Source organism: Terrapene carolina, unplaced genomic scaffold (assembly GCF_002925995.2).
Source record: "Terrapene carolina triunguis isolate 2854851 unplaced genomic scaffold, T_m_triunguis-2.0 Scaffold111, whole genome shotgun sequence".
Taxonomy (NCBI): Eukaryota; Metazoa; Chordata; order Testudines; family Emydidae; genus Terrapene; species Terrapene triunguis.
The window spans coordinates 14842891-14863057 of NW_020664462.1; the positions used below are offsets into that span (position 1 = coordinate 14842891).

Here is a 20167-nt window from a genome sequence, read left to right on the forward strand (position 1 = left end):
GCAGATGTGTGTGTGGGGAAGGGGTTGGGGGGCTAAGGGTGAGAAGTTAACAAAAAAACTGCTCTGATTTAAACTTCTAGAACCAGGTGCTCTGGCCCTTTTGTACCGGGCAGGTAGCTAGACCAGGTAGCACAAAGAAGCTGGAAGCTGTGCAGAACTCGGTAGCTGAGAATTTCCCTGGCATGGGGAAGTCCTCAGCTGGCACAGAACCAGTGCAGTTGACTCCTACTCCACATAATGGTCCCGTAAGGGCAGGAGGGCCATAGCTAATACAATGTTGTGCACCTGCTATTCTCAGCTGGCAGATGTCCCCTTGTGTGCCACTGCTAGGTGGCATAGTGTAGAGCAGCCCCTAGGCTATTCTACACTGTGTCAAAGCTAAGGCTGGTAAGGAACTGGCCTCAAGAACCAGAAAACTAAAACCAGCCCTTTTGCAGTCATCACTCCCAAAGACTCAAGGCCCTCAATTATTCACACACATCAGTGGAAGTGTTTGCTACTCATTTGTCATTGTTTTTGATGTTTAAATGTACGTTGAAGCTGAAATACTTATGCATCACAGAATACTAAATATTTTCCCTGTAATGAGACAAGGTGGGTGAGGTAATAGCTTTTATTGTCCCAAATTCTGTTGGTGAGAGAGACAAGCTTCCGAGCTTTCACTGAGCTCTGTGTCTCTCTAATACCTGAAGATAAACATGGCTACAACGACACAGCATACAACATTTTCCCTGTAAAGCATTTTGCAGTTAGTTGGAGTGGCTGATGGGATGTTGCGAAATGCTAATTTAATCTAATTTTTGCTAAAGAGATGAGGTTTCCTTGTTGTGACTCTGTAGGTCAAGTGTACATGTCAGTATCTCTGTTTTGCTGATAAACAGCATTTAGTACATAAGGTCTTCTCAGAGTGTGCTGCACACAGGGCATAATGCTGACAGAAAGAGTTTATCATGTCAGTGAACTGCAAGTGATCAAGCTAGTACACAGTGATGTACTAACGTTGTGTTATGCTGAAATACATTTTTATTCAATTACTGGATTGCTCAGTTTATTTCTTAGATGACATTGACTTTCAGTTTTGTCCTTTGTAAAAAAATGTCTTGTTAAAGCCGTGTTAATTTACTGATTAAAATAAGTGATTCTGTGATCAAATACAATGTAAATATACAGGGTCTGATTCTACAACCCTTACACTGAATAGCACTTACAAAATAAGTAACCCCATTGAAAGTGCTGCTCAGTGTGAGTAAGTATCCATTTATTTCTTGGTAATTTCATTGTTATACGATGATCATACTTAAGCCTTTTGTATGTGGCTGAAAACAGTTTACATTTGAATAATAGAGTGACCAGTCCCCACAAGAAGGGTAGAGAAGTGTCCAAAGCAAAAGCCCAGATACAAACACCCCCTGAGTTTTGAGGTGGAGTTCAGAATCAGAGTTTTGCAGGCTGGACCTGTCTCTCTGGCCTAGCTCATAGGCCCCACACTCCTCAGGGAATTGTCAGCAGGAGAACCAGGGAACAGAGAGCTCTGTAAACCTTTGGAGCTCTGCGTGGCCTCTAGTTCCCAGCTGGTCTCCATAAGTGAGCTCCCTTCCACATCGCAGCATCCCCCAGGCTTCCTAACTTGATTCCCAGTCTTCCCATGAGCCTGATGTGGTCTCCACTGGGTTCTACAGATTTAAAAAGTCTGTAGGAGGCAACGGTTGGACTGGAAGTAGGAATCAAGATATTGATTGCTGGGGAGCAGAGAACTGTTGACTGGGTGAAACCAAATGGACAGTAAGCAAGCAGGAGGGCTACAGGATTTGGTGTGGCCAAGGCCAGGCTGTGGAGCTCAGGAGCCCTGTAGGCACACTGAATTTGGGGTCGGTGGGAAGTCCAGAGGAACTTAGGAGCTCAGTAGTGCTAAAGGAATCACCAGGACCAGTGGAAGTTGGAGTCCAGGAATGAAATCCTGGCCCTATTGAAGTCAATGTGAGTTTTAACATCAGTTTCAGTGGAGCCAGGATTTACCCTAGCTGCCTGCATTGTGCTGTGCTGTTATATCCCTGCTGATTGCGGCCACCTTCCCACTATTAATATGTGCTCTGCGGTACTGCCTCTCTCTAAGAATGAGCCAAACCAAAACCTTCAATCCAAACATGCCTGAATGAGAAGCTAATTGAAATCTGGGCAAAGATCTAACTTTTGCATCTCAGGATCATCTCTTAGTGCTCTGCCTTTTTCACGGGTTCCTATAGCAATGTCTCCCCCACCTCACCTGTGTAGACAGACCTGATATTCATACCATATTCATGGTTGTTTGTGCTGTTAACATCTCAGCAAGTTCTTGGGGTGGATTCTGAACATATGCAAAGATCTCGCTCCATCTATGCAAATATATGCACCATATAGTCAGAGAATGAGCTACAGTGAAGGCTGCAGTATTGGCATAACGAATGAGAGTTTTCCTTTTCTCTTTTGTGTTCTTGTTGCCATTGATGTTTATGACCTCTGATAATGTTAGCAGCTGAGGCTCTACTGAGCAATCATTTGGGTTATGGTTACAATTTATGACCTATTTAGTACCTTCTCCAAATGCAGTACAAAAAACTTCCCAAATTTCAAATTTAAAGAGTAGGATTATAAAAACCTTTTACAGGTAGTCTGTAACTATGTGCTATCAAAATCCCTACTGTCCTTTCTCAGAGCTGTTTTGCATATTAGGCTATGCAAATTACAGCCCCAGCGGTGCTATCTATTGGTGTGCCCCTGCTACTGGTTAATACAAATGACAGCCCCCAGAGGGACCATTTTTCTTCATAACATGATTGCTTTTGTCACGATAAAATAGGTACTATTAGTATTAATCAGACGGTTTTGGTAAATCCAGAAGCAGAAGGAGCTTTAGAGTGGATGTGAAGGTTTGTTTTTTTCCCCCTATAAACATGCAGAAATTCATTGTGATTCACGTTAAGCATTTTCTTTTGTAAATCTGCCAAAGGGGAAAAACTTTCTTCAAGGTACTTATGCTGAACTGTTGAGTCTTGATAATATAGTGAAAAACATTTCAAATCAATCAGAGCTGATGTAGCAGCTTAATCTACTTAGTGCATTTAGCTGGAAGGTTGTAGGCTGATACATAGATTACTATAACATGAAAGGCTAGATTAAGCATGGTTTTTATAAAGCTAAAATAAACATGTCTAGTGCTTTCGTATAGTCTGATATAACTTTTTTCTGCCATGCTGCTTACATGTCTAATGTAAAAATGAAGTTATAGCATAGAAGAAAGAGAACAGATCCATGGAGTCATTCCAGGTATCTATGTTGGATGCCCTTTGAGAGTCCTGGGGCTGTAAACAAGCTATGTATATAAATGAGTATATAACCTGTCACTATAGAATGGTGTAGTTTGTTATGCATGACCACTGTCAATTTGTGTGTGTGTTAGAAACAGTGAAATTTAAAGATAATTTTTAAAATAAATAGAGGCATGATTGAAAGTGTTTTCTGTGAAATGGAGTGCTGTTTTGACAAAAGCATTGTACACTTCCATAAAAAACGTAGTGAATTTTAGAATGCATTGCACTCATGCATTTTGTTATAACACAGTCTGACAGCCAAACCTAATATTCTCACCCACATTGTTATTAATGTCTCTTCATAACTGTCAAAATTCTGAACACCTGAACATATTGTCCAGAGGTCTTGGTAAGTCAGAGGATGGGGGGTCATGAGACCTAGACTCTGTTCTTGGCTCAGATTTCCCGTGTGACCTTGGAAAAGTCACAACCTCCTTGAACCTCTGTTTCCTCACTTGAAAACAAAGAGGTAAAAATATTTCACAATCTCACATGTTGTGAGGCTAAAAAATACTTAATTGTTCTGAAGTGCTGAGATACTGTGTTGCTAAGAACCATAGAAAGGCCTATGAATAAATACATGCCTACAGTACTTACACACCACATGAACAGTTTGTGGTGTGTAAGTACTGTAGTTCAGGCCCAGTATACAAAGCACCAGAGAAGTTACACTGAATAAAAAGAAGTTTATCATAAAATCACTACCTTACCTTCTTTAGCCAGTCTATAACCACAGTGTTCTCTAGAAGTTGGAGTCACTTTGTGCTGCTAGACGTGTTGCCTCCTACTGCTTGGAGAACATGAGGTGATTTAAAAGAGACACGGTGATGTACCAACTTCTGTTGGTGGAAGGGACAAGCTTTCAAGCTTCATAGAGCTCTTCCTCGGGCCACTTTAAAACATGAACTTCATTCATTTGTTGGCCATGTTCTGCAAGAGTGGAGGCACGGACTTTATTTAGGCTCTTATCTGGGTCTACCCTGTTTATATACCATCAAACTGAGCACTTCCTTTTTGTTTTTTGTGTACATTTCCTTGGATATAAAAAGTAGCCCCTCACAAAGTGACAGAAGCTGCTTTGTGAGTTGATATATAAGGCAGCGTGACAGAGTATATCCGCCCTTTGCGGCTCCACACAGGAAGCCCTGCAGTTCTACCATATCCAGACCCAGGAAAGGAGGTTGTCCAAGCCTGCTTAAGGAGGCAGCCAATCAGAGCCCAACAGGCTCAGATAAAAGGAGCTGTGGGACCTTAGCAGTTCAATTCCTGGTGGGGACCAGAAGGGCGAGGAAGTGTGCTCCTCTCTGGGCCAACAGATCTTGAGGGACAACCAGGGTGTTTCTGGCTGCATTTGCTTAAGCCTGGTTTGCAGGGAGAGAGGACTAAAGTACCTTAGCCCTGAGGTAAGGATGAAGATAAATGGGGCCAGATAGGAGGAGGCCCAGGGAACTCTCAGCAATGAACTGAAATCAAGCTGTGCATAGCTGCTATTTATATGGTGCCAGCCACAGGTAAAGTGACATAAACCCCAGGTAGGAGACAGGCCTTATTTTGGAGACAGAATAAAGGGCCAAATTTAAAGGGCTGAAGACCCTAGTGAGGGCAAATAGGCTGTTATTTTTTGGCCTCTTTAATATCCTGGAAGGGATTCATTTGGACTTTGTGACGCAGCCAGAGGCCCAAGCCATGAAAGACCCACTAAGGTCAGCTGGCAGCCTGCAGGTGGCACCAGGGACCAGATGAGGTCTACAGTACCACACACAGCCACTAGGAGGTGCTCAAGAGGTGAGTGCTGCCCATTACATGCAGACTATGTGATTTTTATGGACCTTGTTTTCCATCTGGAAAAAAATAGATGTTGAGTTTCTTCCCCATCTGGTGTGGCTGTCAAAGGGGATGATCAAGCAGGAAGTTGACCTGCAAGTCTGTCATCCAGAAACTGACATCCTCAAGTAGACAGATTTGTGTTGCCTCAACTTTAAAGCTAGCCCTGATTTTCTGGTTACAACACCATGATATTGGTGTTTGTCCTAATTGTGAGAAAGGGACCACCATATCTGCAGCACTGGGCAGCAACAGCAACTTAAATATCAATCTCTTACAGACTTTTATGCAATAAAAGATATTTGTATCCACAATTGACAATTGAACCTCTGTTCTTTTGTTGAGCTTCACACAAAGCAAGTGTTGTTATATTTTATTTTTGTCTAGCAGGGTAGAGAGCAAAAAAAAAAAAAGAAATGAAAAGAGATTATTTTACTCAGCAGTGACCTTTACATAGCCTCATAATCCACAGTTTGTCTGCATCGAATGTTATTGCTAGATACTGTAATGTGACTTTGCAGTGACACCTGGTGGGAGAGGCCAGGATGTCATCATCATTAAGACTAAATATTTTATAACCGTACAAAAATTTGCTGCAAGGTATTGTAAAATAGTTCCAATGTCTGCCCTCAGATACTTCTATGCAATTCCCTCTGAACTCATGGCAACTGCATATACTCAGCTGCTGGCAGAATCTTGCCCGTGTAATTATGCACCCTTTCCTGACTTTAAAAAGACAATGCAGGATGTAGTTATGAAAAGTCTTCCTCCATAATTTAATCAACACCTTGCAAAAATTAGAGTATATTAAATCATGTATTGTTATATTAGAGGTGCAGGGCTTCACAGTATCTGCCAAGTCATATAGTGTTTACTTTGAGGAGCATCTTTTATACTTTTCACATTTTAAGTACCTGAAGTAGATATATTTCCCTTCTTAGTATAGACTGGTGTCAAATGAAGTATTAATACAGGAGTCTTGTAAGGTCTTGACATTGACAGCATGATAGATACAGGAACGTTATTAGAGTCTGCTGAAAATATTATCTTCATTTGTCTGTTTCTATGATTTTTAACATTATAATATTAGAACCGTGAGTCCCTCTTACCTGAAACTGAGAACTTTCACAGTCAGTTTATGCATGAAGTTGAAGAAGAGTCAAGCACAACAACAGCTGTAAGTGAATTACTCTTAAATTCCTGCTAGGTGTCGCCTGAGAAAGAAAACGGACATTGTAATATTTCACACTAAAAGGTAAACCATAGCCAATAAATAGTAACCACACAGTGTGATGGGGCAGGTGAAGGAAGAAGAATTAGCCTGAGTCATCTCTGATGAATTATTCTCCAAAGGAGTGTCTGTCAAAAGTGTGTGAATCTTAATAGCCAGGGCTCCAGAGACAAGGAGAACACAGCCCCTGTGGGAATATCAAATGGAGCAAGATAATCCATTTTGAGAATGCATGCTAAGAGTCATTGGTTCCACCAAGGCAATAAATGGCAAGATTTTTGAATACCTTAATTTCTTTTCTCACCCAGAGCACTCTTCACCGTGGGAGATGTAGAAATTCCACAGATCTTCCTCTAGCATAAGGAGCTAACCATGACACTGGGCCCTTTGAGTTTGTGCTTGAAGGTACCCCCAGTATGCCACAGAGTATGCGTCACATCTGGAAATCACCAGATTGCAAGACATTTGAAACCTAATGAACAGGGATGTTTTGTCATGCTGTCTTAATAATGTCAATTTAGTTCCAGGGGAGTTACAAAGAATTCAGCCCATACTGTTTTATAGCTGGTTATTGAGTGGCTGACTGTTGGGGTATGGCCGAGGGCCTACATTTTCCATCTTTCTCTATGGCAGCAAAAATATAGCTCTGCTGGAATGATATTCTCGGAAAGCTTAAATACAAAGTTTCCCCGTGTTGTATGGGGGCATTATTCAGGCATTGTCAGATACATACCCATCATTAGGTTTATGTCACTACAGCAGCAATTTAGCACTTGGGGCAGATTACTCACATTTACTAGGACCCTACTCATCAGTTGAATTACTTGTAGGGTAAGGTACTAGTGAATGTGAAAGAGGATGGCTGTAACAACAAGTGGGAATGGCAGATTAGTTCTCACCACAAGCACGGGTTTGAGGTGGGTGCCTCCTACTGTAAAGAATTCTGTTTCAGGGAAGATTGATCAGATTTGGGACAATCTTTCCAAAGCATCATGCACCGTACTATTACTGGAGGGAAAAGGCAACTCAGTCTTCACAAATCAAATTTCATCCAGTCATGCAATCAAAGGTTCTTGATGCATCGGAAGTTCCTTGTTCAATTTGATGCATGGGGTAAACTTCAGTTGTCAAGGTGAGTTATGCATTATAGATTGCATCAGATAGATGGATGGGCTCCTTGTCGTTCTCAGCTGGTTAAAGCCAGTGAAGGCTGTTTGGGCCATTTACCAGTCCAGACTGTGAATGCCTGCATGGAAAACAGAAAACTCCTGAAGAATTTTAAACATGCTATTACCTGGTCCTTCCTCAAAAAATAGCACTGGGCAGCAACAGCCTTACCAATTTCAGCCCTTTTCTGGGGAAGGTCATTTGGAAAGTGGTTGCTTGCCAGCTCAAGCTCTAACTGTCACCCTCACATTTTTTGGATTCCCATCATTTGGGCTTCAAGAGTGACTTTCAGAATGAAAACAGCATGATTTGCCATTCAGTGATCTCAGGGCATGGACAGAGGCCAGACGTCCATGCTGATATCACTAGATCTGTCTGCAGACATTAGTGCTGCCAGTAAAGAGGTATTCAACTAATGAACCTAGTGAAGAGTATTGCTTTGGGATAGCTCACTCCTTCCTTTCATTGAGGTCTCAGAGACTGGGGCTTTGCCTCCAAAAGAACCCCAAGCTGTAGAAACTCTGATGTCAGCATTATGCTAATCACCTTTTCTATTTTCCTTTATTGTCCTAGCATGGGACAGAGATAAGGACCGTTTGAAACCCATCTGACTTAGACTCAGTCCAAATATGGCAGAAGCTTTGCTGGACTTGCAGTGACAAAGTTTGTTCAATGAACTGAGGGTGTTTTCTCACGGGACGTGCCAGTATAGTTAAGGTTGACGAGACTTTTCTGTTTAAAGGATGTCTTTTCTCAGTGCTCTAAAATCTGTGTGGATACTCAGATTGCCTTGGAATTCGGTGTTCCTCATGGGAGTGCGGGGTATGGGTAAAAGACCCAAATGTGGGGTAATTTAACCAAGGGATTCCTGAGATACAGCCCCCCAAATAAACAGCTTTTCTAAGGGTATATTCTGTCAATGTTCTTTTGCCTACACCTAGAGATCCAGCCATGGCCCTGAATCTGGCACAAAGATCTCACTCGCTTGAGCGTTACCTCCAGAGAGTGCATGGCACCCACTAGCCCTTTGGGGGAGCAAAATTCAGAACAGTATTAGAAACGACTTTGACTCTCCTGCTAGACTCTTGAGTAAGGGTCAGCCAAATAGGTCACACTTAGAGCGAGGCTAAGAGGATTTGTAGGTGGAAAGCTTGCACTGCAGGTGGGTAGCTCAGAAGAATAAGCAGTAAGCCTTTGATTCTGAGCTCACCCAGCCAGTGACAATTTGAGACTCACCTTGGGCAGAAATCTGGGAAAGACTGGAAGGCATATTGCTAAAATCTGTCTGGGACTTTTTTGGGGGGTGGGAGAGGCAGGTCAATGTAATCAAAGTATTTTTGTACAAAAAAAATTAGACATGCAAATGCTTGCTTTCAGGGGGGCATTTTTGAGGGGGAGGCGTGGGGGAATAGGGGTGAAAGGGGTTTGGGCTGCACCCAGGGGAGGGGGGATAAATGGGGGTGGGTGGTGTGGGAGGTCAGAGGCATTGGTGGCTCAGGGGAGGGACATTGGGAAGGAAACCTGTGGGGGAGTGGCAGAGGGGCTGGAGGCGCCTCTCAGTCCTACATTCTCCCCTTCTGTGTGAGCCAGTATCTGGGACCCCTCTAGGGGAATCTGAGCCCCACTCCCTGTTTCCCCTCATGTGAGCTGGGATATGGGGGTCCCTTGCCTCTCTTGGGGTTTCTGAGCCCTGCTCCTGGCCCCTCTGTGTGTGTGACAGGATCTGGGGGACATATAGGGATCAGACCCCCTCTCCATGCCCCCCTCCTGTGAGTCACATTCTTTACTCCCTCATGTGAGCTAGGATCTGGGCCCCAGGGGGCATCTGAATTGTGTATGTTGTGTCAGTAGCAAGGTACTAGGATCTTCTTGCCATGGGTATTGTCAGTAGTGAGGTGGAATGTGAGCGCAGTCTGTGGATTTAGCAGTGGGTGCAGAAAGTTTAGATTTAGGTGGCATGTTCAAGTGTGAAGGGGTTGTAAAAGGGTATGAAGTGGTTGTTAAATTCCAGAAGTGGTATCTGTTGAGCGAGTAGGCTCAGGGTTAGAGCGTAGGGCAGGTGCAGGTAGCGCCTGTCCATTACAGTGAAAAGGCAGAGTGGGAGTGTGTGTGTTATGGGTGTATTCGGTTAAGGTTGCGTGGCCATTTACCTGACCTCTGTATTTCCTGGTTTTCAGAAGTTTGAGTTTTGCTAAACTCAGTGTTCTGGAATGGCAAGAACTTTCAATGTCTAACGCTGCGTTAATGAAGTTTTTGCCATTTAATTATCTGAATGGTTTGTAGTCTTGGGATTTTATTGGTTTCTGCTCTGTCTCTGGACATTGCAAGAACAGCGTTAGCCAGGAATGATGTCCTTCATCTTTGACTGGCCAAAAGATTGTGGTCATTGCTCTTGGGTACCTGCCTTTGCAGGTTAATCTATGCCTTTGTCATCTTAAAGTTGGACTATTGCAACAACTCTACCGTTGAATACCCTCCAAGTCTACTCAGAGTTTGTGACTATCCACTTGTGAGGCAGATTAAACCAAGATCATCTTACGCTTCTACAGCATACATTCTGCTGGATCACTCTGGGATGAAATTAAAGGTCACATCTTAAATGGGCTGAACTCCAGCTGTCTTAGAAACTGCCTTCCACTGTACCCAGTTATGACAGCTAATTTGGAGGCCGTGTTTTGGCTAGATTCCTCTTGAGTGCAGCTCAAGGGAACGAGGGCAGGTTGTTGTCGGGGGCAGACCCTCCTGCCTGGAATTCTGTCCCTCCAGAAAGAGTCTGTATCTCAGCCTGGCTGCATTCAAGGTGAGATTTAAAATGAATCTTTCCAATTGGGCTCTCCTAGTCAATCGTCTAGATGTTACCCTCCTTCTTGAGTCTCTTCAAGGAAAATGAGTCAGCTACGGCAGAAAGGCACGGAGTAGGTGCTCTTCATTCTCATGGTATTTGGCTCTTCATAAATGGTTTATACTGTGCCTAGGTATCACAGTGATAGGAGCTTTGTAAATATTTGCAGCAATAACAGAAATAGTATCAGCATATACTGCTGCTGCTATCCAGAAGTGCCAGTATTATGATGTTTTGAAGCAAACATAGAATTGACTGCTTTAGTTGCTGCAATTTAAGAGAAAGTCTGTTTAGCTGTTTGATTAAGCAGGTCACTGAACTTGTTATGGACATCCCGGGCATTAAAATAGGATGTATCATGTCACATACAAGAGGCTGAATTCTTCCTAGATACATCAGTTTAAATCTAGAGTAACTCCACTGACTTCAGTGGATTTACTGTGGTGTAACTGACACAGAATTTAACCCCCAAATCCTGATCGAGTCTCTTCTCCTTTGCAGTAGTATTACATTGTAACTTTAGTGGACTTAGCTCCTGGTTTACACCAGGGTAAAGAAGAATCAAACACATCGTGTTTGCAAATAATTAACCTCAGTAGATAACCATAGAATATCAGGGTTGAAAGGGACCTCAGGACATAATCTAGTCCAACCCCTTGCTCAAAGCAGGACAAATCCCCAGAAAGATTTTTACCCCAGTTCCCTAAATGGCTCCCTCAAGGATTGAACTCACAACCCTGGGTTTAGCAGGCCACTGCGCAAACCACTGAGCTATCCCTCCCCCCATTGTGATGCTTAAGTTAATTAAAAATATTCCCCAATATATGGTATTTAGATTAATCTCTGAAAGGTGAAAAATATACCTACATGTAGGTATTTGAAGTTAGTTAACATCTCATACAGTCAGAGAAGAATGTTCCTGAAAAATGTAATGTTTAATGTTGCACAATATGACTATTTTGGGTTTCAGTTTGATTTTAATCTGTTTCCAATGTCACTTGTATTAGCCCCAGGTTGAATACAATACTTGACATTTCTGATGATGCTTTTATTTTTGATTAAAGAAATAATATACTAGCACATTTAAATATTACCAGCTAGATTTACTGGCTGTCATACTGGTCTAAGTCTGGAGTAACTCCATTGAAGTCAGTAGATTTCCTCTGGATTTACACCAGTATAACTACAACAGAATTTTGTTCAAGTATAATGTTTATGCACTCCATTCACTGTAGCCATAGCTGCACAGGCTATGTTTTATACGTAGACATTATTCCTAGAAAAAGATGTATGACTGTTACATGCCACCTTGTGGTAAACTCACATAATTTTAGGAGTTTCATTTTTCCCCCCTGAATTGTCAAATATTTGATCTGAAGATGCTTGTAATAAAGCAGAATAACAACAATTGTATCCAGACTGGACCAGAAATTTGTTTGTGTTTTAAAAATACATGTGTGACACTATAAACATACAACATTTACATTGAAAAATGCTTTCCACTTATGATTTTTTCTGCATATTGATTTTTTTTAACAAACTTTGATCCAAACCTCTCTGCAGGAGTTTGTGGGTGAAATACGCATTTGTCATGTTAGCTATCGAATAAATAAAATTGAGGCATTTCTATGTATAGAAAACTATTTCAGGTTATTTTAGAAGGTGTTATGGCTTCCTCTCTGCAATTAGAGTCATGACAACTCAGAGGATTACAAACAGAGGGTAAGAGTAAAAATAAATGTATCCAAATTAAAACAGGTGAAGGCTATATGTGAGAGTAGGAAAATTTTGCTGAGGAGGGTGAAATTCACCAGAGAATTGACCTCCTTGTTTCTACTGTAAAGTCTGTAAAATCAAAAAAGCATCCAGAAATTATGATTGAGGTTGAAAAAAAATCTATCAGCCCAAGGTTATGGAATTTGGACACACTATCCTTGCTACCAAAAAACAACAACGTAGAGCTTAAAGAGCTACATCTTGAAGTCCCCAATATCAAGCTAAAACATTCACAGGTCACAAAGTTTCTTTGAGTGGAAAGCCAGAGGTGGCAGTGACCTGTGAAATGTAAAAGGCAAAGTTACTATTGTATGTCATCTTGGGATCAGGTGTGGTCCTGCAAAGTTGAAATTGACTCTTTCCTCCTGCTGTGCTAAACTCCTAAACTTCCAACCATACTCTGCTGTGCTCTAAAATACAGAACAGTAGAGGCATTGAGATGACTGAGAAGTTTGGATGTTAGAGAGAATGTATATTATTCAAAGTGATCTGTACCAAAAACCACATGGAATTATTTGTTTCTATAGTGACTATAAAGTGACATTAACCAGGAGATGGAGGTGACTCAGTACCCTTTACCTACAACCAGCAGAACTGTTCAGGGTGCATGGATTGAAGCAGGCCCTTTCGCTGACACACCAGCAATAAATAACAGATAAAGCATCCAGAGATTATGTCCCCATCAATGCTCAATTAGGTTTATATTGCCATAAGTAACTACCATATGGCATAGCTTCCACACCAGCTGTTTTCCAGTCATCAGTGGATATTAGTCTACAAAGGACACTTGTGCAAAGTTATGTCAATGTTTAACAGTGATTAGAAAAAAGGAGAGAACTAACACATTTCAGAGGCTGTCTTAAAACATGTAGATTAGTATCCAATATAAGGGGCCAGATGTGGTCTGACTGTACCGAGTAGCTGTGAATCCATTTTAACTGGCTGGTTACACGGGGTGTATGATTGTTTTGTGTCACAAGATTGGTAACTGCAATGTAGTCCAAGAAGTCCACAGCCATATTTTTCAACTCACAAACCTACCATCCATCAAGTTGCATTTGCTGTGAATGCGGAGGGAATCCATCCAGCACTATCACCAGTGGAAGCTGATGTAAAAGATTCTGCCCTAAAATACGTGTAAAAGCTGCAGCCATTGCTTGGACATTTTAAATTACCACTGAAATATATTTTTACTGCATCCACAATGGTAAACCTATGAACAGACTGAAATCTGAAAGGCGTTTTCACACACCAGCTTTTATTGTCCACTGATGTAGAGCCAGCGCAGCAGCTCCCAGAGTCAAGTGACATTGATGATTGTTAAGCCAATGCTGAAATGTCGACAGGCAGTCTCCAGCAGGAGGCCACTAGAGCCAAGGAAGAAGCCTCCTGTCCCCATACCCACCATCTAGGGTGACCAGATGTCCCGATTTTACAGGGACAGTCCCGATTTTGGGGATTTTTTCTTATATAGGCTCCTATTACCTCTTGCCCCCTGTCCTAATTTTTTACACCTGCTGTCTGGTCACTCTACCACCACCAGAGCCGACCTGATGCCCTGCTTTGGAGGTATTGCTCTGACTCTTCTTGGAAGTGGAATGGGGGCTATGCTGCCACTCTTGCCACATGTCCTCTCTGCTGCGGGGTGGGCCCAGGGCCCCATATAGAGTGTGAGTAGGGCCCAGGTTCCTTTAATCCAGCCCTGCAGTGTGAGGTCTTAGTGCACTGTGACCAGTTACGCTTCCTGCTCATTCAGTCTGGTTCTCTCTCATGCTGACCAGCTTGGAGATCACTCTCTCCTCAGCACACCCATTTCGGCAAAATTATGCACAGACTAAGCAAGAGGTTTTAGCTTCTTTTTTTTGGTAATATGGCTGGAAAATTAGCGTACATTCATCTCTGATCACAGACCATTTTAGGACCAAAAAAAAAAGATATTCTAGATCTAGCTGCATTGAGATGCCAGTGGTGAGAAGTCTAAATGATGGTCCATTTGAATGATCTCAGATAGCCCTTCAACACAAAATTCTGCTCTCTTTTTACCGTTGGACGATTCTGTGGCATACTGTTATGCATAAGGCACAAAACAACGTCTAGCTCTACATTGTTTTGGTCTAGTAGAGTGCAGTGCTGCTGACAGTGCCACTCTGTGCTTCTGTAAATGCAGTTAGCCATAATGAATGCAGCTACATCCACCAAATCATTTCCTCTCGCCCTGTGCTCATAGGCCTAAATAAGGTAAATATGCAACAGGTGCAGCTAAAGCTCTAGCATGCATGATATATCACTATTCTGTTAGCAGCAGCATATTTCCGTCAGTGTGATATTCATGCCTGGGAGTAAATGTGTCAGAGGAGAAAATGGACACAAAGTTCATGAGTTATGGTCCTGTTTATATTTCCAGCCCAGGGCAAAAGTGTGTAGTATGATCAAATGCTGCTGCAGCTTTGTTTGACATGTATACATTCAGCGTGGTATTAAAAGCTCACTACAGCGTAACAGCTTCATCCCATCTCAGACCATATTTCTATTCACAAAATGCACTGTGCAGAAGGCAGTGCTGGGTTTTTTTCTTATTATTCTAATTAAGTTCCTTGTTCAGTGTTAGAAGAAAGTGGCTCCTTCTGCGATTGCAATTGTGTTTATACCAGGGAATATGAATTAAGCCAGCACAGCCTGAAAAGTGGGAGAGACTGGGCAGAAGGTGGCATAGACATTGTGGCTGGTGAGCACACTGATTCACTCGCACCCCATGACACCTTCCATTGGTGGAGCTTCAGTGCGAATTAAAGCTTTCCACTGCCTCAGTGGAAACCCTGAGGGAGGGCAGAGGGGGGAGCTGTACCTGCCCTCCCACTCCCCAAGCACAGGAGGTTAGCTAGCACAGAGAAGTGCAACTGACATCAACGGGGTAAACTGAGAGCTTCCCTACAACACTGACACCTGTAACAAATGAGCACCCTCCTCCCACCAGCTTTACTGAATCTGGCCCTGAGTGTTCTTGAAATGGTCCTCCAGACATTACGCCTTGAATTGGATTGCCATAGTTGAATATAACCAATTAAGCCTTAAATTTGTGCTGTAGGAGCAGAAAAAAGTGGGTTTAGGCTAAGCATAGTTAGGATTTTAATTTCAGTCTGAGAAGTGTCAGCAATTTCCCAGAAAGTGAGGGTTAAGTGGTACGTTAGTATATCAGTGCCATCTTGTAACTGGAATTTTACTTTTAAATACACACAGCAATCATAGTAATTAAAGACAGTGCAGGTTTACTCCTTGCAGTTGTTTGCTAATGTTTTGTCCAGTCTAGCTTTAAATCTCCTATGCAACAGGTTTTCTACCACATTCCTTTCCACTCCTCTCTTTATTATTTTCACTCTGTGCCTGTGCCTTTCTCTTTTGTGCTTCAGGCCTTGCTCTTTTCATGAGTCATTTTTAAACTATTTTTGAAATAATGGAAATTAATTTTAAAAAATTTATATTACAGAGAATAAAGGAGAAAAGGATTGAAAGGAAGGAGTTAACACAGAGAGACAAAAGAATGCATTGAGCAAATAAAAATAATTCCTAAGTCGTCATCTCAATTTTGGGTTTAGTTGCAGGTTTGGGGAACTTGTAATATTGCATTAACTGAAAGGGAAAAGCTACTACGTAATAGTGGTTAGTGTTCTTTGAAATGAAATATAGTTTATTTGAAAAAAGAAACCCATTATATTTTAGTAAATTTCTAGAGGAAATGGAAAGCAACCACCTAAAAGATTGTAATGGCCACCTGCTAGGATAATGATGATTCTGGATAAGAGGTAATGAAACAGGAAATCAGAAATGTAACTTGTCCCCTTATCCATTAACAGAAAGATGGAAGTTATACTGCCACCTTGTGGTAAAAATATTGCAAGTTAGGAAACAGCACTTTGGTACTTTGCTTTAAGCATCAATTATTTGACATAAAAATTTCAAATGATTATAATTCTGAGTGATTATGTTGGAAAAATCTAACATGTAAATAACATCACCCTGATTAGAAATGGGAAGTAGTACAAGGAAAAAGCTCAGTTTGCTTATTGATTAGTATATGCTTTTTACCCTGATTTTAGTTCGAATCTCTACCTCTATTAAATATTCGGGGGGGAGGAGAGTGAGCAGAGTGTGGAGAAGAATAAATAAATTGTTCTCTGTTTTAAAATGAGGACATTTACAGGCCTTCATGAATACAAAAATCCATCATCATGTTGTTTGTCTTTTGCAATTGTTTCCAAGCTTCTCCATGAATTTTGATTTTCTCAGATACTGCATGTAGTTCTGGGACACTTTCCAACTCTATCACATTTAGAAACATAGGGCCTCTGAAGCGTCAGCAAAAAAAAAGAAACCTGGAAAATTCTCTGCTTAAGAAATAGTTATGCTCATATATAGCGTGTTCTAAATTTCTCTTGTTACTAAGAATATTAGTATTAAGAAGAGGATTTGGGTTTCCTAAGTATTTGTGTGAGCCTGTGCTTTTCCTCCAATTTTAGTTCATAATCCTTTGTGCTATTACAACTGGTGGCTGTGGAATTTATTGTGATGCCAGACAATTATGATTTCAGAACCTGAACCTGATGAGCTCTTAGCAATCCTCTTTTCATACCAATTTTGTATCAGATTATTGCTGACTTCTGTGCTAGCGTGTGCAGGCAGGGAGGACAAAACGAACCTCTCCACTGGCACCTTCCTGAAAAAGGGACTGGCCCCAGTTGTTCACTATCTAGCTTCCCACGTGTGTTAGCTAACCCAAAGAGGGCATGGAGGAGATGGAGCAATGGTGAGGTGTTTCAGTGCTGCAGTGCTTAGTAGAGTTAGGGTAGCCACCTGGTGACAGCGAAAGAAAGAAATCTTTCCTGAAGTGAATTTTCTGGAAATCATTACATTTATTGCATTTATTTTGATTTTTCCAGCCTCTGTCTCAGGCTCTAACCACATCTCATTATTCAGAACAAAACACACAGTACATATTTTTTAAAATGTGTTTGATTTGGACTGTCCCATGCTAACATGGTGATTATTATGTCTGATTTTATAGCACACGGCAGCATGCTAGGCACCGTGAAATACAGAAAGGGAGACAGGATGCATGCCCCAAATAGCTTAAAAGCTACTTTAGACATTTGATGGCTGAGATTCTGTGCCACGCCTCTAATAGACTGGGCACATTTTCTATAAAATAAGATGCAGGAGACATATTTGGGGAAAAGTAGGTAAAGTAGTTATCTTTCATAATTTGAATGTGCTGAAGTTGAAAAAAATGTTTACTGAGCTGAATTTTGAATATTGTGCCTTCTAAACTGGGGTTCAAAATTTAAGTAAATTTTGAAAAATTAGCATATTTCTATGGGTTTTATTCCACTACAAACAGTTACTACATATCCTGCACATTGTTTAGACAAGCATAGTTTAACAGTTCCTACACATGCCAACAGACCCGTTGCACTTACAGGCCCCAGTGCATGCCAGTGTCGCATTTCTGTAGCTACCCCATTGTGATATGCACCTTTTGAAACATGCACAGGCAGGGGAGCTGGAACGATTTGTATAGTGGGGGTGCTGAGAGCCGTTGAACCAAACTGTAAACCTTGTATATGATAGAAAACCCTTCAAGCCAGGGATGCAGCAGCACCCCCAGCACCTCTAGCTCCAGCACCTATCTCCACTGGTAACAATTCCTGCACAGCTTTCGGGGATTGGCTTCAGGAACATTAGCTTGGGTACCAGTTCTCCACTGTGTTTGGTACAACTTATATTCTCTGATGAGGGTAGTGTGGGATTGTTGCAATTTGCCTGCATCCACACCATGGCTTGAAAGTGAGTTATTTGGATACAATAGTGCAACACATCACTTGTTAGGGGCAGCGCCTCTGGTGATCAAATGGTTGGAGAACAATACCACCTATGCCTTGTTGCAGCTCTCCTCAGCAGGTAAATTGTACGTATTGCAGATGAACTTTTCTGCTGAAATGATTGTTTCATTCTATCAATCATCTTCCCCACGTTTCTTAGAAGTCCATGTTTCTCCATGAATGTTGTCCAAGAAGTTTTCTTGCTGTGCCCAGCAATATGGGAAACAGTATCACAGCCTGTCAGTGCATGGAAGAAGAATATTGTTTCTATGTCTGCTTGAAAAACTACAGGCAGAAGCTTCCCTGAAATAGCATGAACAGGATTTTTTTTATGTTCCAGCCTTCATCTACAACTTGCTTCAAGGCATTTTGTCATAGTGTGCCACTAACAGAAGAAGATGATCAGTATCTTGTGCTGACACAATGACTCAGTCATCATGTGTATGCATGCAGTCAGGGCTGGCTCCAGGCACCAGCTAAAGAAGCAGGTTCTTTGGGCGGCCGATACCAAGGGGCAGCACGTCTGGGTCTTCGGCGGTAATTCGGCGGCGGATCCCTCAGTCCCTCTCTGAGCGAAGGACCTGCCGCTAAATTGCCGCCGAAGAGTGGAGAGGTGCGATTGCGCTGCCGCGGCTTTTTTTTTTTTTTTTTGGCCGTTTGGGGCGGCAGAAAACCTGGAGCCGGCCTTGCATGCAGTGCAATACAATTCTGGTGTATGCCTCTTCATGGTCAGCTTGCAACTGAGTTGTGTCCAGAGTTGGGTTTGATGATTTAACCATAGTGTCTTCTTTGAACCTCTGGATATGACAATGGTTTTGTGTTGTGGAGCACTATCTAGGAGTCCTTCAGAGAAGAAGCAAGCCAGACCAGGCTTATTTTTGGGATGGGCCAAGAAGTCTGGCCATCTGTTAGGAAGTGGAACAGATCTGTCCTCAGTGATTTTTCTGAATTGACCTAGAAGCTTTGGAGTGCTTCTGTCACATAATTCCTCTAATAGAATCCCGTCGTAACCTATCAAAAGTTACATCAATCCTGTTGAAATGCTGTCCAGAATGAAGAACTGACTTAACAAAAATGTTTGCAAGGTCACCAAAGGTTGTATATTGAAGAGGTTTTCCCAGTGCCATTAGAAGTGCTTGGCCATCCATCACCACAGAGGATGTACTAGTAAGTGTTATCTCAGGAGAACAAAGGATGTGTCTGGTTAAAACATCTATCATAACAGACTTACTTCCAACTCTAAGACACTTGTACCTCAACAAGAGCAAATGGAATGCAATATTTTATGCCGACCCATTGTCCTTCCCGCATTATAGGCACTAATGATGCGCAGTCGTATGAGACGATCAGCCTTTATTGTGACTTTCTTTTTTCTTTTCTTTTCTTTTCTTCCCCCCCCCCCCCAACTGCATAGTGGGAGGAAAACGTCAAAGTCCATGTCTTTTTCTGTGTATCACAGAATTTGCTATGGGGGCTTCCCTCCTTCGGCATCATGAGCCTTTCCTGAACAAAGCTATTCAGTTGCTCCTGGACAAATACTTTTGTCATCAGCAGAGCTTCCTGAATTGTTTCTGTAGCCAAATCCTTCATTGCAATGTTTTGTAGTATATCGGAGGCTGGCTCACTAGTGAATAATTTGAATCTTTGAAGGGTCATTAACATTTTATTTTCATCAACATGATCACACTGCTTTCATGCTGGTGTGGATTCATTGCATGTCATTAGGTCAGCAAGTTGAAGACTGAATAATTATCTGGTTTGGGCTGCAATTTGGGCATGTAGATTATACAAGAGAGCCCATAAGCTGAGGCTGTTCTTGTGAACCACTCTTGGGAGTGAACTGGATCTACCTGATTGAATCTTTGGTTGGAACCTTTCACAACCCATTTACCCCTATAGAACTCTTCAATTACCCTCAGAGTGAGCTGGTTCATTTTTGCTAAGTACACAGATCCCTATTGAGCAGAATTTGTGTGGTCATATCAGTAAAAGAACAGAAGCATTCTTATGAAGGCATGCAGATGAAGCTCCCAGATTCCATCCCGTGGAGCTCTGGTGAAGAGTAGGAGGATGCACACCATATCCATGTACTGCCATCACTACTGAA

The 20167-nt window shown here is 42.0% G+C and overlaps 1 protein-coding gene across 1 annotated transcript in view; it reads left to right on the forward strand.

Moving 5' to 3' along the window:
• Positions 1-20167, forward strand: part of DPP6 (dipeptidyl peptidase like 6) — a 594783-nt gene that overhangs the window by 452624 nt on the left and 121992 nt on the right. The window lies entirely within an intron of this gene.